General features: G+C 35.5%; 2 long non-coding RNA genes across 3 annotated transcripts; both read right to left on the bottom strand.

Moving 5' to 3' along the window:
* Window positions 1–1,938: 1,938 nt before the first annotated feature.
* LOC110916995 lies at window positions 1,939–3,457 on the bottom strand. Of its 2 annotated transcripts, XR_002580197.2 has the most exons (3): window positions 3,326–3,457; window positions 2,498–2,587; window positions 1,939–2,205 (listed from the first exon to the last, which is right to left on the bottom strand). It is a non-coding gene; the product is annotated as an uncharacterized LOC110916995 (long non-coding RNA). The 2 variants fall into 2 exon arrangements; XR_002580196.2 differs by lacking the exon at window positions 1,939–2,205 and having other exon boundaries at window positions 2,497–2,587.
* Window positions 3,458–7,589: 4,132 nt separating this feature from the next.
* Window positions 7,590–9,202, bottom strand: LOC110916999. Its single transcript, XR_002580199.2, has 3 exons — window positions 9,184–9,202; window positions 8,356–8,445; window positions 7,590–8,063 (listed from the first exon to the last, which is right to left on the bottom strand). It is a non-coding gene; the product is annotated as an uncharacterized LOC110916999 (long non-coding RNA).
* Window positions 9,203–14,634: the final 5,432 nt, after the last annotated feature.

Here is a 14,634-nt window from a genome sequence, read left to right as displayed (position 1 = left end):
CGAATGAACCATTAGTTAAGAAGCATGTTAGAAGCTAGCATTATTAGTGAAAGCGACACTAATAAGAGCTCTGGGGCGGGTTCTTGAAGATAAAAGATTGTCAATGAGATGGGCTGGTGGTCGTGTCGATGAACTGGAAGACAAGGTGATTAGTATCAAACGAAAGTGAGCAAGGTTCCGGGGACGAAACCTCATTTAAGGGGGGTAGACTTGTAACACCCCAAAACCCGAATTATTAAATTGCTAGTATGTTACCATGATCGATAGAATGAAATATAATAACTACGTTATTAAACCTAGTTAAATAACTAGGTAAAACAAGTAGGGAAGTAATTTGGGTGACAATTGTGATCAAGTAACAAACTTTAAGGGCCAAGATTGTCAAAAAGGAGAACTTGAGTTATTAAAACAAAAACTCCACACACACACACTAGGTGTGTGTGCGTATGAACGATCAGGAGAAAGGGAGAGAAGGGGTGCAAGCCCTAATTCATGAAAAATCTTCAAATTGAAGGGAAATTAAGCTCAAATCCGATGCATGAACTCGTTTTCTTGATGATCTAACCCTAGCAAACATGTGGTAAGTTGTAATTTATGATTTGATGATCTTGCTATGAAGTGGGTTATGATCAATCCATGAATTGTATGAAATTGATCATGTAGATGTGTTAGAATCACAATATAGACCATGAACTATGCGAGATTCTAAGTAATTTGATGATTTTAGATGAAACCCACTTGTAGTAGTGAAAATGATGATATGGGTAATCATGCATGTTCAATAAAATTGATGTATGATGTTGTATGTAATAAGTAATTGTTAGTTAATTTGGGTATAGTATGAAAATTACATGATTCTAATGGAATTTGATGATCTTGATATGAACTAGTAATATTATGCATAATGTAACACTCTAGTTATTATTTTAAAGGTTTTCGTATAAATTACGAATACAGACATGTATTTAGTGTTACGTATCCTTAGGAAATTCCGAGTAAATTAAAACTTTTACAATTCATAAGCTATTCTACGAACGTGATTGGGTTTGTCGTTAAAATTTACAACGTGGCAATGTGCGGAAGCATGAGTCTTTATTGTGTTCGGTTCTTCAGTTTGATCGTCTTCCGGCATCCCATAGTGTACCTACATTTCATAAACATGAAATGCTTAGTCATACAGGGTTTTAAACGTGTCTAAACGGGTCCGAGAAACAATTGATAACAAAACAACAATTTCAACCTGACCTCCACCGTAAATTACGGTGGCACCGTAATTTACGGTGGCCACTGGTTTTACATGCCCCTACCGTAAACCAGTAGGGGGCTACCGTAAGACTTTTCATCTCCACCGTAAATTACGGTGGCACCGTAATTTTGCGGTGGACTCTGCATCCAGCTTTTCCAATTTGCCGTAATTTTGACCCATTCATGTTTTTATCAAACGAAACATGTTTGTTTGATCCTTATTCTCACGGTAATCATAATTTCAATAATTCCTATCATATTAGGTTCAAGTCACGGGTTCCTTACGTATCTTAAACCCGTTTACGCTCATATGCATATTTCGACCCGTTAAGGGTGTTTATGCATATTTTGATCATGAAACGCTCTCATTCATTTCTAGCATTAACATACAACATTTCTTATCAAGTGATCTTCCACCACAAACTTATTTGTGGTGGACTTAAGGGGGAAATCTATATAATCCGAGTTTTTCTCGTCGGATTACTAAATTCACGACAAAGACTCGTATGGAGTCATTTGACCAAAGGTTTACATCCTTTGCGACTTAATACTTATTTCAATTACTTACTTGATCGTAAAACTCGTTTCAAAATTACCTTTAAAGGTTGTTTATTTGAATTAGCCAACTAGGGCGTTTTAGTCAATTTTTGTCATTCTTTTACGACGAAGGACTATTAGTGCTTGTTTGAACCCCAAATCCGACCATTTAACCATATTCTTGTTTAGAAACCAATATGTTTCTAAAACACCTTAATCATAACTCAACTTATTCGGTTTACCTAAAAGATAACCGGATATCTTATTTTAACCTCGTCTAACTATTATAAAACTCCAAGCTCTACATGATGAGTTGTATTATTATACATACCTGGCTCGGATCAATATATTGACTCGTTTTAATACATTTCCTTAGTGGCTGCTAAGCGATAGCGATGTAAGCATCCATGTGCTATTTATTTCCTAAAATCATGCATCTTGACAACCCATTAGTCGATATCGTCAAAGGGTGATAATTTCACCTTTTGACCCGTTTGGCCGAATTGACCGATTATATTAGCGAGATGATATTTATTAGCACCTCGTAAATAAATATATATATGACTCGCTCCTATTTACACCGTGCGGTCACTTACTTAAAATTCCATTTCTTAACACTTTTTAGCCTACTATGGCTTACGCCATAAATTATCTTTTTTTCGTAATACGACAAAAGGATATTATGAAATATATGACTAGTGTAAGATATACTTACCTCGTGTCCGAACTATGCTTTTTCCTTTCCTTCTTGATTCGTTTGACCCGCTCCCTCATCAAGCTTCCACCTAGCTTGTTACGCGTCAAACTATCATCATTGTTTTCAAGGTGGTTAGTTTAATCACAATTTAATACGATTATTCCACCTTACGCATTTCATACCAAAGATTACCATTTATCGGATTATAGGTCAGTTTGACTTTTAAAAAGTCAAATGCCCATTAGTAAACTAATTGCATATTCGAGTTCATCAACTAGTTTTAGCATTCTTTAATTACCCGGTAGGCGTTATCTTTAGACCACCGTTTTAACCAAAGTTCTAACCACGTTCATCATATTTAGAACTCTTTTTAATCACATTTTGTATAATAGCCAAAACATCACAATTAAGTGTTTTAACTACAAAAATTCTAGTTTCGAGCCTTCTTTGAGGCATTTCATCAAACACCTTAAAGGCAGAATTTTACATGTTTATTTATCATGTCTCTAGCTTATCTCTTAGCCCAAATTTCACATAAATCAACCGTCTTAGAAAGTGGTTAACTTCTACAATTTCTGAATTCACTTCAAAATTGTTAATTTACACTAGATTAACAATCTATTTCCTAGTGTTCATCAAATTTAACATAACTCACTAATCACCTACAATGGTGATCATAATTTTCACTAAAAATTCACATGATTTCAGCTTGTGTTTGTCTAGGGTTTGTCCCTAAACACTATAGTAGTTCCTAAATCATCATAACATACACATGCAACTAGAATCTCAGATTATTCAAAATTCATGAGAATTTCAAGTTGAAAGATTTCTCAAAATTTTACATACCTTGTAATCCCCTTGTGATGAGGATCAGGAATCTATGTTTAGAATTCGATTTGGACTTGAATTGAACCTTCAATTTGCAAGATTTGTTGAGTTCTAGGGTTTTCACCCTCCTGGTCGCCCCTGGAGATCGATCCACACAATTAGTGTGTGTGGTGTGTTATTATTTTTTTTATTAAATAAAACTTGTTTCCTTTTTCACGGTTTTGGTCCCTCAAGTTTAGATATTCATAAATGAAACTATAACTCATAGTTTATTATTTAATTACCCATTACTAACTAGGTTAATCTTACCTAGTTAACTTAGTGGGTTCCGGGAGTTAAAAACCCGTTGTATTTTAAGTCCCGTTACTCGGACTTTTACAAATTTCTTTTCATTACAAGCTTTTATTCACTTCTTATTTAATATTAGGATTAATTATTTAAAATCCTAATATTTACCGGGTAAGTTTTACCGCTAACGGTATTTTACCCGTCTTTTAGTGCTAACGGGGTTTGATTACCAAACCCGTTTTCGGGGTGTTACAAGTCTACCCCCCTTAAAGAGGTTTCGTCCTCGAAACCTTTTCTTACATAATTTATCGAGTTTAACTCCATGCATTTGCTCTCGATAATCAATTAAGCATTTCTCCTATCTTAACCGATTGTTAGTATTACCAGAAAAGTATGGTAATACTCTTTTGGTTATTAATCATCTATGTATCTTACATGACATAATGCGACTGGGAATAACGTAATCTCGTTATTTCCACTAGTTTAATTAACTTAGCGATATTCCTTGCTTTCATATCCTATCGAATTCTTTGTGAATCCGTTACTTTGACCCGTTTAAAGGTCTTTAGTGAAATATTTCACTTTTAGCAACAAATTCTTTTGTTTTCAAATTTATCTATTCGGTTCAGCTATACCGATCCCACCGTTTTCGAGCAAACCAAATTTCTTGACTTGAATTGTTGACCTTAACTGGTCTCACTAACTAGACTTATTTGTCCAGTTCCTTTTTACCGCTTGCTTGGTCATATTGTGATTCTACTTCACATTACATTTCTTGACTGTGATTGTGTTACATCATGTTTAATTTATATCAACTTTTCATTTTTGAGAATATCACCTTTCGAATATATCATCTTGCGCCTATCAGTGTCAAGACTTGTATCTTTCATGCTTACTATTTAAATTCCTATCAGAATTTATGTTTGTAAGAACATTATTTCTTACTAAAACCGAAGTTTTAGTTTTAGGATCTTTTCTTTATCTGGTGTCCATCATCCATACCGGGATATTGACAGTCCGTAATTTAATCCTTTACAGTCTTAGTTTTTATGCGGGGATTCTTAACTGATTTCCTTGCTTTATTCCATCTAACCCGTAGGTTTATCACTTAGCCTTATGGGCTATATTTATATTTTTATTTATTTATTTTTTTTTTTTTTTGATTAGACATTCACCTCTTTAAGGCGAAGTCCTTATAAATTCTTTCCATTCATGACCCGTGGGTCGTTTTGGCCCCATAGACCTTTTGCTCTAATTAATACCTCGTAGGTTATGATGATCCCGTAGATCATCTTTTATTCGAGTCTTCCTTCAAATGTGTATACATTTATATACGCATACGGCGTTAAGGCACCATGTTTTTTTTTGCTTAACATCATTTATTATCGTTTTGATATTATCTTTGACCTTGACCGTAGTCTAAGGCTACATTCGTTTCTTTTCGGGCACATTTTCCGACTTTATGATTTCTCACGTCATTTATGTGTCGGTTTATCTTATGCTCGCCATTATCCAGTTTACATACATTCGTGTTTGATTATGTCCCATTGCCGGGCTCATTATTCTCTTGCATTTAACACTACCTTTATCTGGCTAGTGCTCATTTGTGCCATTCGGCGTTATATTGTATTCAACATGTTTGACCTATTAATGTGAAATCCATCACTTATAAACAATCAACTTTATTCTTTATTCGACCCATTCGACTTCGAATAGTTGAACATATTTACTCACAATTTCTATATACGAGATTTTATAGTCATAACTCGTAATCCACGTTACTTTGATCTTTCAACCCGCGTTCACGTCTCTTGGTTTATGCATGTGTTTAATTCTTACCCATCCACCGGGTGTTTTACCGAAATTGTTATTATTGCAACCCTCCCGGTATGCATTAAGACCTCGCCTCAGTTTTTATATTCTGACTTTATCTTTAAGTTCGACGTTTTACAAAAATGACCCGTTAAGGAACATATTTGCATTTTCCGGGTTCGAGTGTAAGTACACCCCCTCCCAATGCATATCTAACTCATCTTACATGTTTACATTCTCCGGGTTCGAGTGTAAGTATCACTCCCTCCCAATATTTGTCTAAATCGTTTTACATGCTTGATGTTTTCTGGGTTCGAGTGTAAGTACACTCCCTCCCAATACTTGTCTAAATCATTTTACATGCTTGATGTTTTCTGGGTCCGAGTGTAAGTACACTCCCTCCCAATACTTGTCTAAATCATTTTACATGCTTGATGTTTTCTGGGTTCGAGTGTAAGTACACTCCCTCCCAATACTTGTCTAAATCATTTTTACGTGCTTGTTTGTCCCTTCACCCGGGCTCATTATCCTAATGTAATACGCTCCCGTCACTTGGTTGTGCGTTTACATTATTATCAAATATTTTGCTTATCTGATTCATTTGGGTACTTTTCAATTAGTCCCATTCACCCTGCCCTTACTACATCGGGTGTAAACGTGTCCGCCATAAGAAGTTCATGGTATCATATGCCGCTACTTACTTGGCCAGAGTAAGCGATTAACACATGACACGCATGACCTTTTTACAGTTTTCACATCACGCCCTATGTAAGTAATACCTCTATCTGTTTTTCTTGGAAACAATATCCCGGATAGGTTTTCTATTCAGGTCTTTCCAAGTTTTCAATCTACATAAGCAACTTTCAATCTCTACATATCTGTTGCATATTATTATTTATGCAATGATTTAAAACGTGTACCTGATAATGCTTGCCCTAACGGGCTTCTCTTGCCATTAGCCTTGTTCGCGGTCGTTACGCGATTTAGTCCTTGATGGGCATGTTCCTCTTGTCATGCCTCGGACTGTTCCTCTATCACATCTTGCATTTGTTTAACCCTTGCCATCTTTAAATGTAAGTGTCCTTCAATCAAGACATTCACAAAGTTAGTAATGTCAACTTTACTAAATGCCCGTATCATAGTACAAGGCTTTTGTACTATATGTGTCAACGCACGAAATGTTGTTAACCATATCTATCATTTAATTTGGGGTAACGTGTATTTCATGATAACCCTATGTGTTGTTTACAACACTTTAATACGCTAAACGATTAACATACATACACTTACCGGATTTGCGATCAAGCCTCGAACCGAACACACCTTACTCTTTAACCATGAGCTCTGATTACCAACTTGTGACACTCTAGTTATTATTTTAAAGGTTTTCGTATAAATTACGAATACAGACATGTATTTAGTGTTACGTATCCTTAGGAAATTCCGAGTAAATTAAAACTTTTACAATTCATAAGCTATTCTACGAACGTGATTGGGTTCGTCGTTAAAATTTACAACGAGGCAATGTGCGGAAGCATGAGTCTTTATTGTGTTCGGTTCTTCAGTTTGATCGTCTTCCGGCATCCCATAGTGTACCTACATTTCATAAACATGAAATGCTTAGTCATACAGGGTTTTAAACGTGTCTAAACGGGTCCGAGAAACAATTGATAACAAAACAACAATTTCAACCTGACCTCCACCGTAAATTACGATGGCACCGTAATTTACGGTGGCCACTGGTTTTACATGCCCCTACCGTAAACCAGTAGGGGGCTACTGTAAGACTTCTCATCTCCACCGTAAATTACGGTGGCACCGTAATTTACGGTGGACTCTGCATCCAGCTTTTCCAATTTGCCGTAATTTTGACCCATTCATGTTTTTATCAAACGAAACATGTTTGTTTGATCCTTATTCTCACGGTAATCATAATTTCAATAATTCCTATCATATTAGGTTCAAGTCACGGGTTCCTTACGTATCTTAAACCCGTTTACGCTCATATGCATATTTCGACCCGTTAAGGGTGTTTATGCATATTTTGATCATGAAACGCTCTCATTCATTTCTAGCATTAACATACAACATTTCTTATCAAGTGATCTTCCACCACAAACTTATTTGTGGTGGACTTAAGGGGGAAATCTATATAACCCGAGTTTTTCTCGTCGGATTACTAAATTCACGACAAAGACTCGTATGGAGTCATTTGACCAAAGGTTTACATCCTTTGCGACTTAATACTTATTTCAATTACTTACTTGATCGTAAAACTCGTTTCAAAACTACCTTTAAAGGTTGTTTATTTGAATTAGCCAACTAGGGCGTTTTAGTCAATTTTTGTCATTCTTTTACGACGAAGGACTATTAGTGCTTGTTTGAACCCCAAATCCGACCTTTTAACCATATTCTTGTTTAGAAACCAATATGTTTCTAAAACACCTTAATCATAACTCAACTTATTCGGTTTACCTAAAAGATAACCGGATATCTTATTTTAACCTCGTCTAACTATTATAAAACTCCAAGCTCTACATGATGAGTTGTATTATTATACATACCTGGCTCGGATCAATATATTGACTCGTTTTAATACATTTCCTTAGTGGCTGCTAAGCGATAGCGATGTAAGCATCCATGTGCTATTTATTTCCTAAAATCATGCATCTTGACAACCCATTAGTCGATATCGTCAAAGGGTGATAATTTCACCTTTTGACCCGTTTGGCCGAATTGACCGATTATATTAGCGAGATGATATTTATTACCACCTCGTAAATAAATATATATATGACTCGCTCCGATTTACACCGTGCGGTCACTTACTTAAAATTCCATTTCTTAACACTTTTTAGCCTACTATGGCTTACGTCATAAATTATCTTTTTTTCGTAATACGACAAAAGGATATTATGAAATATATGACTAGTGTAAGATATACTTACCTCGTGTCCGAACTATGCTTTTTCCTTTCCTTCTTGATTCGTTTGACCCGCTCCCTCATCAAGCTTCCACCTAGCTTGTTACGCGTCAAACTATCATCATTGTTTTCAAGGTGGTTAGTTTAATCACAATTTAATACGATTATTCCACCTTACGCATTTCATACCAAAGATTACCATTTATCGGATTATAGGTCAGTTTGACTTTTAAAAAGTCAAATGCCCATTAGTATACTAATTGCATATTCGAGTTCATCAACTAGTTTTAGCATTCTTTAATTACCCGGTAGGCGTTATCTTTAGACCACCGTTTTAACCAAAGTTCTAACCACGCTCATCATATTTAGAACTCTTTTTAATCACATTTTGTATAATAGCCAAAACATCACAATTAAGTGTTTTAACTACAAAAATTCTAGTTTCGAGCCTTCTTTGAGGCATTTCATCAAAAACCTTAAAGGCAGAATTTTACATGTTTATTTATCATGTCTCTAGCTTATCTCTTAGCCCAAATTTCACATAAATCAACCGTCTTACAAAGTGGTTAACTTCTACAATTTCTGAATTCACTTCAAAATTGTCAATTTACACTAGATTAACAATCTATTTCCTAGTGTTCATCAAATTTAACATAACTCACTAATCACCTACAATGGTGATCATAATTTTCACTAAAAATTCACATGATTTCAGCTTGTGTTTGTCTAGGGTTTGTCCCTAAACACTATAGTAGTTCCTAAATCATCATAACATACACATGCAACTAGAATCTCAGATTATTCAAAATTCATGAGAATTTCAAGTTGAAAGATTTCTCAAAATTTTACATACCTTGTAATCCCCTTGTGATAAGGATCAGGAATCTATGTTTAGAATTCGATTTGGACTTGAATTGAACCTTCAATTTGCAAGATTTGTTGAGTTCTAGGGTTTTCACCCTCCTGATCGCTCCTGGAGATCGATCCACACACTTAGTGTGTGTGGTGTGTTATTATTTTTTTTATTAAATAAAACTTGTTTCCTTTTTCACGGTTTTGGTCCCTCAAGTTTAGATATTCATAAATGAAACTATAACTCATAATTTATTATTTAATTACCCATTACTAACTAGGTTAATCTTACCTAGTTAACTTAGTGGGTTCCGGGAGTTAAAAACCCGTTGTATTTTAAGTCCCGTTACTCGGACTTTTACAAATTTCATTTCATTAAAAGCTTTTATTCACTTCTTATTTAATATTAGGATTAATTATTTAAAATCCTAATATTTACCGGGTCAAGATGAGGCAAGGAAGCGGGTCAAGATGAGGCAAGGAAGCGGTTACGAGCACGGATGCACAAGGTAAGTGACTTCCGACTCACTTCTTAGTATGCATATAGATTTCATGTTCATAAGTGTGGGAAATTATGTAAGATTATGAAATGATGAAAGTTTCAAGATAAGTATTGATCTAGTTTAGACGAGGAAAGTTATCTAAGTCGAAGGATTTTTGATGAGGTTAAACGGGTCAAAATAAGCTTTAAGCGAAAGTGTGTTAAGAGGATGCAAGACATCTAAGAATTTGATCCTTTAAGATAAACAACGTTGAAATTATAAGGTTCATGAGGAATCGAGGTCAAATAATCAGATTATGTTGATAAAAGCATGAACGGGTCAAAACTTGGTAAAAAGGTAATAAGTCGATAGCTTAAAAGATTAGAATTTTGTTAATCCGGATGTCGAATGTTAACTCCATGAGACGGGGAATTTAATTACGGTCGCGTAGGAAAAAGAATCGAGTGAAACGGGTGCAAAACGAGCAAGTTATGCGAGTTTTAGCATTTTTGAATGATAGCTGATCTGGGTGCTACCGTAACTTACGGTAGCTACGGTAAGTTAGGGTAGGCTCTGAAGCCATTTTTCTACCGTAAAGCAGTAGGTTGTCACCGTAAGGAATTGGTGGCGCACGGTCGTGCGCTTGGCCGCACGGTCGTGCATATCCGAGTAAATCAATGCACGGGCTTATGCACTACCAGTGCCCCCGACGTCGTAGGTACCGCACGGTCATGCGGTTGGACGCACAGCCATGCGTCAGCTGCAAGTTCATTAAAATGTGCAGAATTCGTCCAAATCAGTCCCATAGCCCGTAGGGTGTCCCAAAATGTAATCTAACTTATTGTAAAGTGTTCATGAGCTGCAATGAGCGTGTGCGCAGGCATGAAATGGAGCAAGATAAGTATAGAGGCATATGTAAGTTTATGGAGGTACGTATGTGATTAGGCATGTATGAGTTAGGTATGCTACTAGCAGGAATGTATATTTGTATATATGTATAATGTCGGAAGTGTACGCAATGATGGAGGTATGGGTGTATGTAGATACGCATGAAGTGACATGGATGTGTTTATATAAGGGTACGAACGTATGTATGTAATTGGTTATGTGTGATTATATAATTATGTACAAGTATGTAAGAAAATAGCTACGCATGTACCCAATGAAATTAGTGCTAACGATATTAATAGTATGCCTGGTGAATGAAGTGGAACGCAGGATTAGCAAGGAAGTCTCACCGGGGATCATATGATCAAATGGAAAGCTGGAACGTGAAGAGTTAATGGAACAAAGGGTAAACGTGAATAAATCTTGTGTGTTTATGATGCGTGCTAATGTTATGACTTTATGTGGTGAGCGCAGGTAGTACGAAACACGAGGATCATCAAGGGATAGAGATCAAGGACCGAGTCACATGAAGGATTGTACGGGGTGTATAAGAATGTAATTTGTTATATATAAGTTATGTTTTATTCTATAATTGAGTTAGTTTGATGTATTCAATATAGAGGAGTTATTTTAAAAGTGAACTTTCATGTAAGACATAAGGTTTATAATGAAAGAAATTTTATGGTACAAATTTCCGTTGCGTCTTTTCAGTAAAAGCGTGTTAGGGCGTTACAAGTTGGTATCAGAGCCCTGATTTGAGAGAAATCAAGTAGAAGGAGGTATATACTTGAACTCAAACCTGTGTGCTCTTGTGACAAGGAACCCGTACAATCCAAGACTCGATCAAGGCCTAAAGTTGAAAGCGAATGTATGTATGTATTAATTTATGTTTTTAAAGGAAACTAATAGTATGTTATGTGAAGGGTAAGCACAAATGCTTGGAAAGGATGATTCGTGGATGTGGTCTAGGACCGACACCAAGGCACATAGTAAGATAATTTGGTTTTAGGTACGCATATTTAATATATGTAAGCACACGTAATGATAAAACCTATTAGTGAAAGGAAAATTTTAAATGAAAGATAAGAATGGAAAAGTAATGAAGTTTTGAAAAGGTTATGCGTACTGAAAACTAATTCTTCGGACATAAGGTGACGGTTACACGAAGACACGAAACTAGTATGTGGAGTGTGTACCTGGCCAGTACACAAGAAACATACGACGTTTGTGAGACCGTGATAGTTGTTACAGATATGTCCGTTACAATTAGGGAGTAAGTGGACGTGAGGGTGAATGGAAGATGTAAGACTCTCAAGAAATTGAAAGTATTGATACGAAAGAGAAAGTATGAATGATATGATTGAATCCGCAGAACGGATTCAAAACAAAGAAGTAATGGAAAAATGTGAATGATATGTTCGAATCCGCGAGACGGATTCGAAACATAGAAGGAATGAAGAATGTGAATGATACGTTCGAAACCGCGAAACGGGTTCGAAACATAAAAGGGAATGAATTATAGAATGAAAGGTTTAAATCCGTAAGTAATTACGGACCAAACAAGTAAATACTCGTTAAAGGCGGATAATTACCCAAGTTATGTTTTAAACTATTATCTATATAAATATTTATGTGAATACGTTGTATGCAAGGTGGTTGAAAGGACGAATGGGTTATGCGGGTGTAACGGGGATTGCCATTTGAACCCGGTATGGAATGTTTTGAATGGTCAAGGCATATATTTATAGGTAAACATAATGTATGATCATGTAATGTCACAAACTGGAATGAAACAGTCAACGCAAGGCATGGATTTGGCTCGAGCCAGGTGTGTATAAAGGTTATGCTATAATAGGAGCCTATAGCCCAACTAGAGGAGGGTGTGTTAGTATTGGGTAATTGGTGAATATAGATCGAAATGTGATTACGATGTTTGCTTCCGAAAGGTCAAACTGGATAGGCTGACGAAATAAGTAACCAGAATAAAGAATTGTTTGTATGGGACAAAATGTGGGATGTGTTATAACCTGTATGTCGGAGGATATAAAAGAATTATAGGTGGGTAATCACCTAATATAATGAATGTTTGAATGAAATATGCTAACCGCCGATTTTGTAGATGTAAATGGTAGAACTCTCAAAGTGATGAAACCAATAGAATTGGTGAATGAATGTGCACGAGTGGAAGTTCATTACAAGAATGAACGAAAGCTGGCATGGTACGGTTAGTACTCGTGAAGGAGCGAATCAACCCAAATTACGACTCGCTGAAGTATGAAGTAAAATCGAGGTAAGTAAAACGTTCCGACTCATGCCAGATAGATATGAATTAATAAAGTGAAAACAACCTACAAGATGAATATATGAATAAGTATGGTATGGAATGGAATGTTTGACTTTTGAATAGTCAACATAAGAAGAAAACTATGTCATTAAGAACTAAATCTTAAATGTTTTGAGAAAAAAAAATTAGGGTATTGGTTAGACTCTCGTCCAATGAACTTGCATGACACGTTTGCTTATGCAAATTAAGTAATGTATGAAATAAGAGGAATGGTAATGTAGAATGAATGGGGTGAGTTGAAGGTAACGTAAGGCTACGTATAGTACAAATAACTATAGGAAACATAGGATGACGATAACTTTGGAATTTAGCGTGTACGTGTGACTATGAAATAGTAGTTTTGTTGTGATAACAAAACAAGGACTGAATGTTATATGATGTATATGAATAGAATGTAAATCTTAAAAGATGAGATGGAGATATTAAGTCTTTTATAATCGGGTTAATGAAATGAGGATGGTAAGTGAAAGTATGGTATGAAAAGTGTGGATTTGATAGAAAGAAGTCGGTAATGTGAATAATATATGAGTAAAGAATGGATAGTTACCTATTAATGATGATGTACCTATCAAATTAAGCATAGAGATGTATGTGTAAAAGACGAATTTAGATCGCATAGTCAACAAGATAATATGAAATTTGAAATAAACAGGAAGGAATGTTATTATTAGGATGTTGGAATTGTTTCAAGCGAACAAAATGATATATGGCACATGATATACGAGTATTAGAATGACGAATGAACCATTAGTTAAGAAGCATGTTAGAAGCTAGCATAATTAGCGAAAGCGACACTAATAAGAGCTCTGGGGCGGGTTCTTGAAGATAAAAGATTGTCAATGAGATGGGCTGGTGGTCGTGTCGATGAACTGGAAGACAAGGTGATTAGTATCAAACGAAAGTGAGCAAGGTTTCGGGGACGAAACCTCATTTAAGGGGGGTAGACTTGTAACACCCCAAAACCCGAATTATTAAATTGCTAGTATGTTACCATGATCGATAGAATGAAATATAATAACTACGTTATTAAACCTAGTTAAATAACTAGGTAAAACAAGTAGGGAAGTAATTTGGGTGACAATTGTGATCAAGTAACAAACTTTAAGGGCCAAGATTATCAAAAAAGAGAACTTGAGTTATTAAAACAAAAACTCCACACACACACACTAGGTGTGTGTGCGTATGAACGATCAGGAGAAAGGGAGAGAAGGGGTGCAAGCCCTAATTCATGAAAAATCTTCAAATTGAAGGGAAATTAAGCTCAAATCCGATGCATGAACTCGTTTTCTTGATGATCTAACCCTAGCAAACATGTGGTAAGTTGTAATTTATGATTTGATGATCTTGCTATGAAGTGGGTTATGATCAATCCATGAATTGTATGAAATTGATCATGTAGATGTGTTAGAATCACAATATAGACCATGAACTATGCGAGATTCTAAGTAATTTGATGATTTTAGATGAAACCCACTTCTAGTAGTGAAAATGATGATATGGGTAATCATGCATGTTCAATAAAATTGATGTATGATGTTGTATGTAATAAGTAATTGTTAGTTAATTTGGGTATAGTATGAAAATTACATGATTCTAATGGAATTTGATGATCTTGATATGAACTAGTAATATTATGCATAAAATACTTGTACTATGTGCATAGGAAGTAGTATGCACTCCAAGTGTATGATGAAATGCCTAAGTGAAGTTAGGATGTGAGATTTTAGGAAGTGGTTTG

This window comes from Helianthus annuus, chromosome 16, assembly GCF_002127325.2.
Source record: "Helianthus annuus cultivar XRQ/B chromosome 16, HanXRQr2.0-SUNRISE, whole genome shotgun sequence".
Classification (NCBI taxonomy): Eukaryota; Viridiplantae; Streptophyta; class Magnoliopsida; order Asterales; family Asteraceae; genus Helianthus; species Helianthus annuus.
The sequence above is the reverse complement of the archived record's forward strand: the minus strand, read 5'-3'. Positions and strand labels throughout refer to the sequence as shown.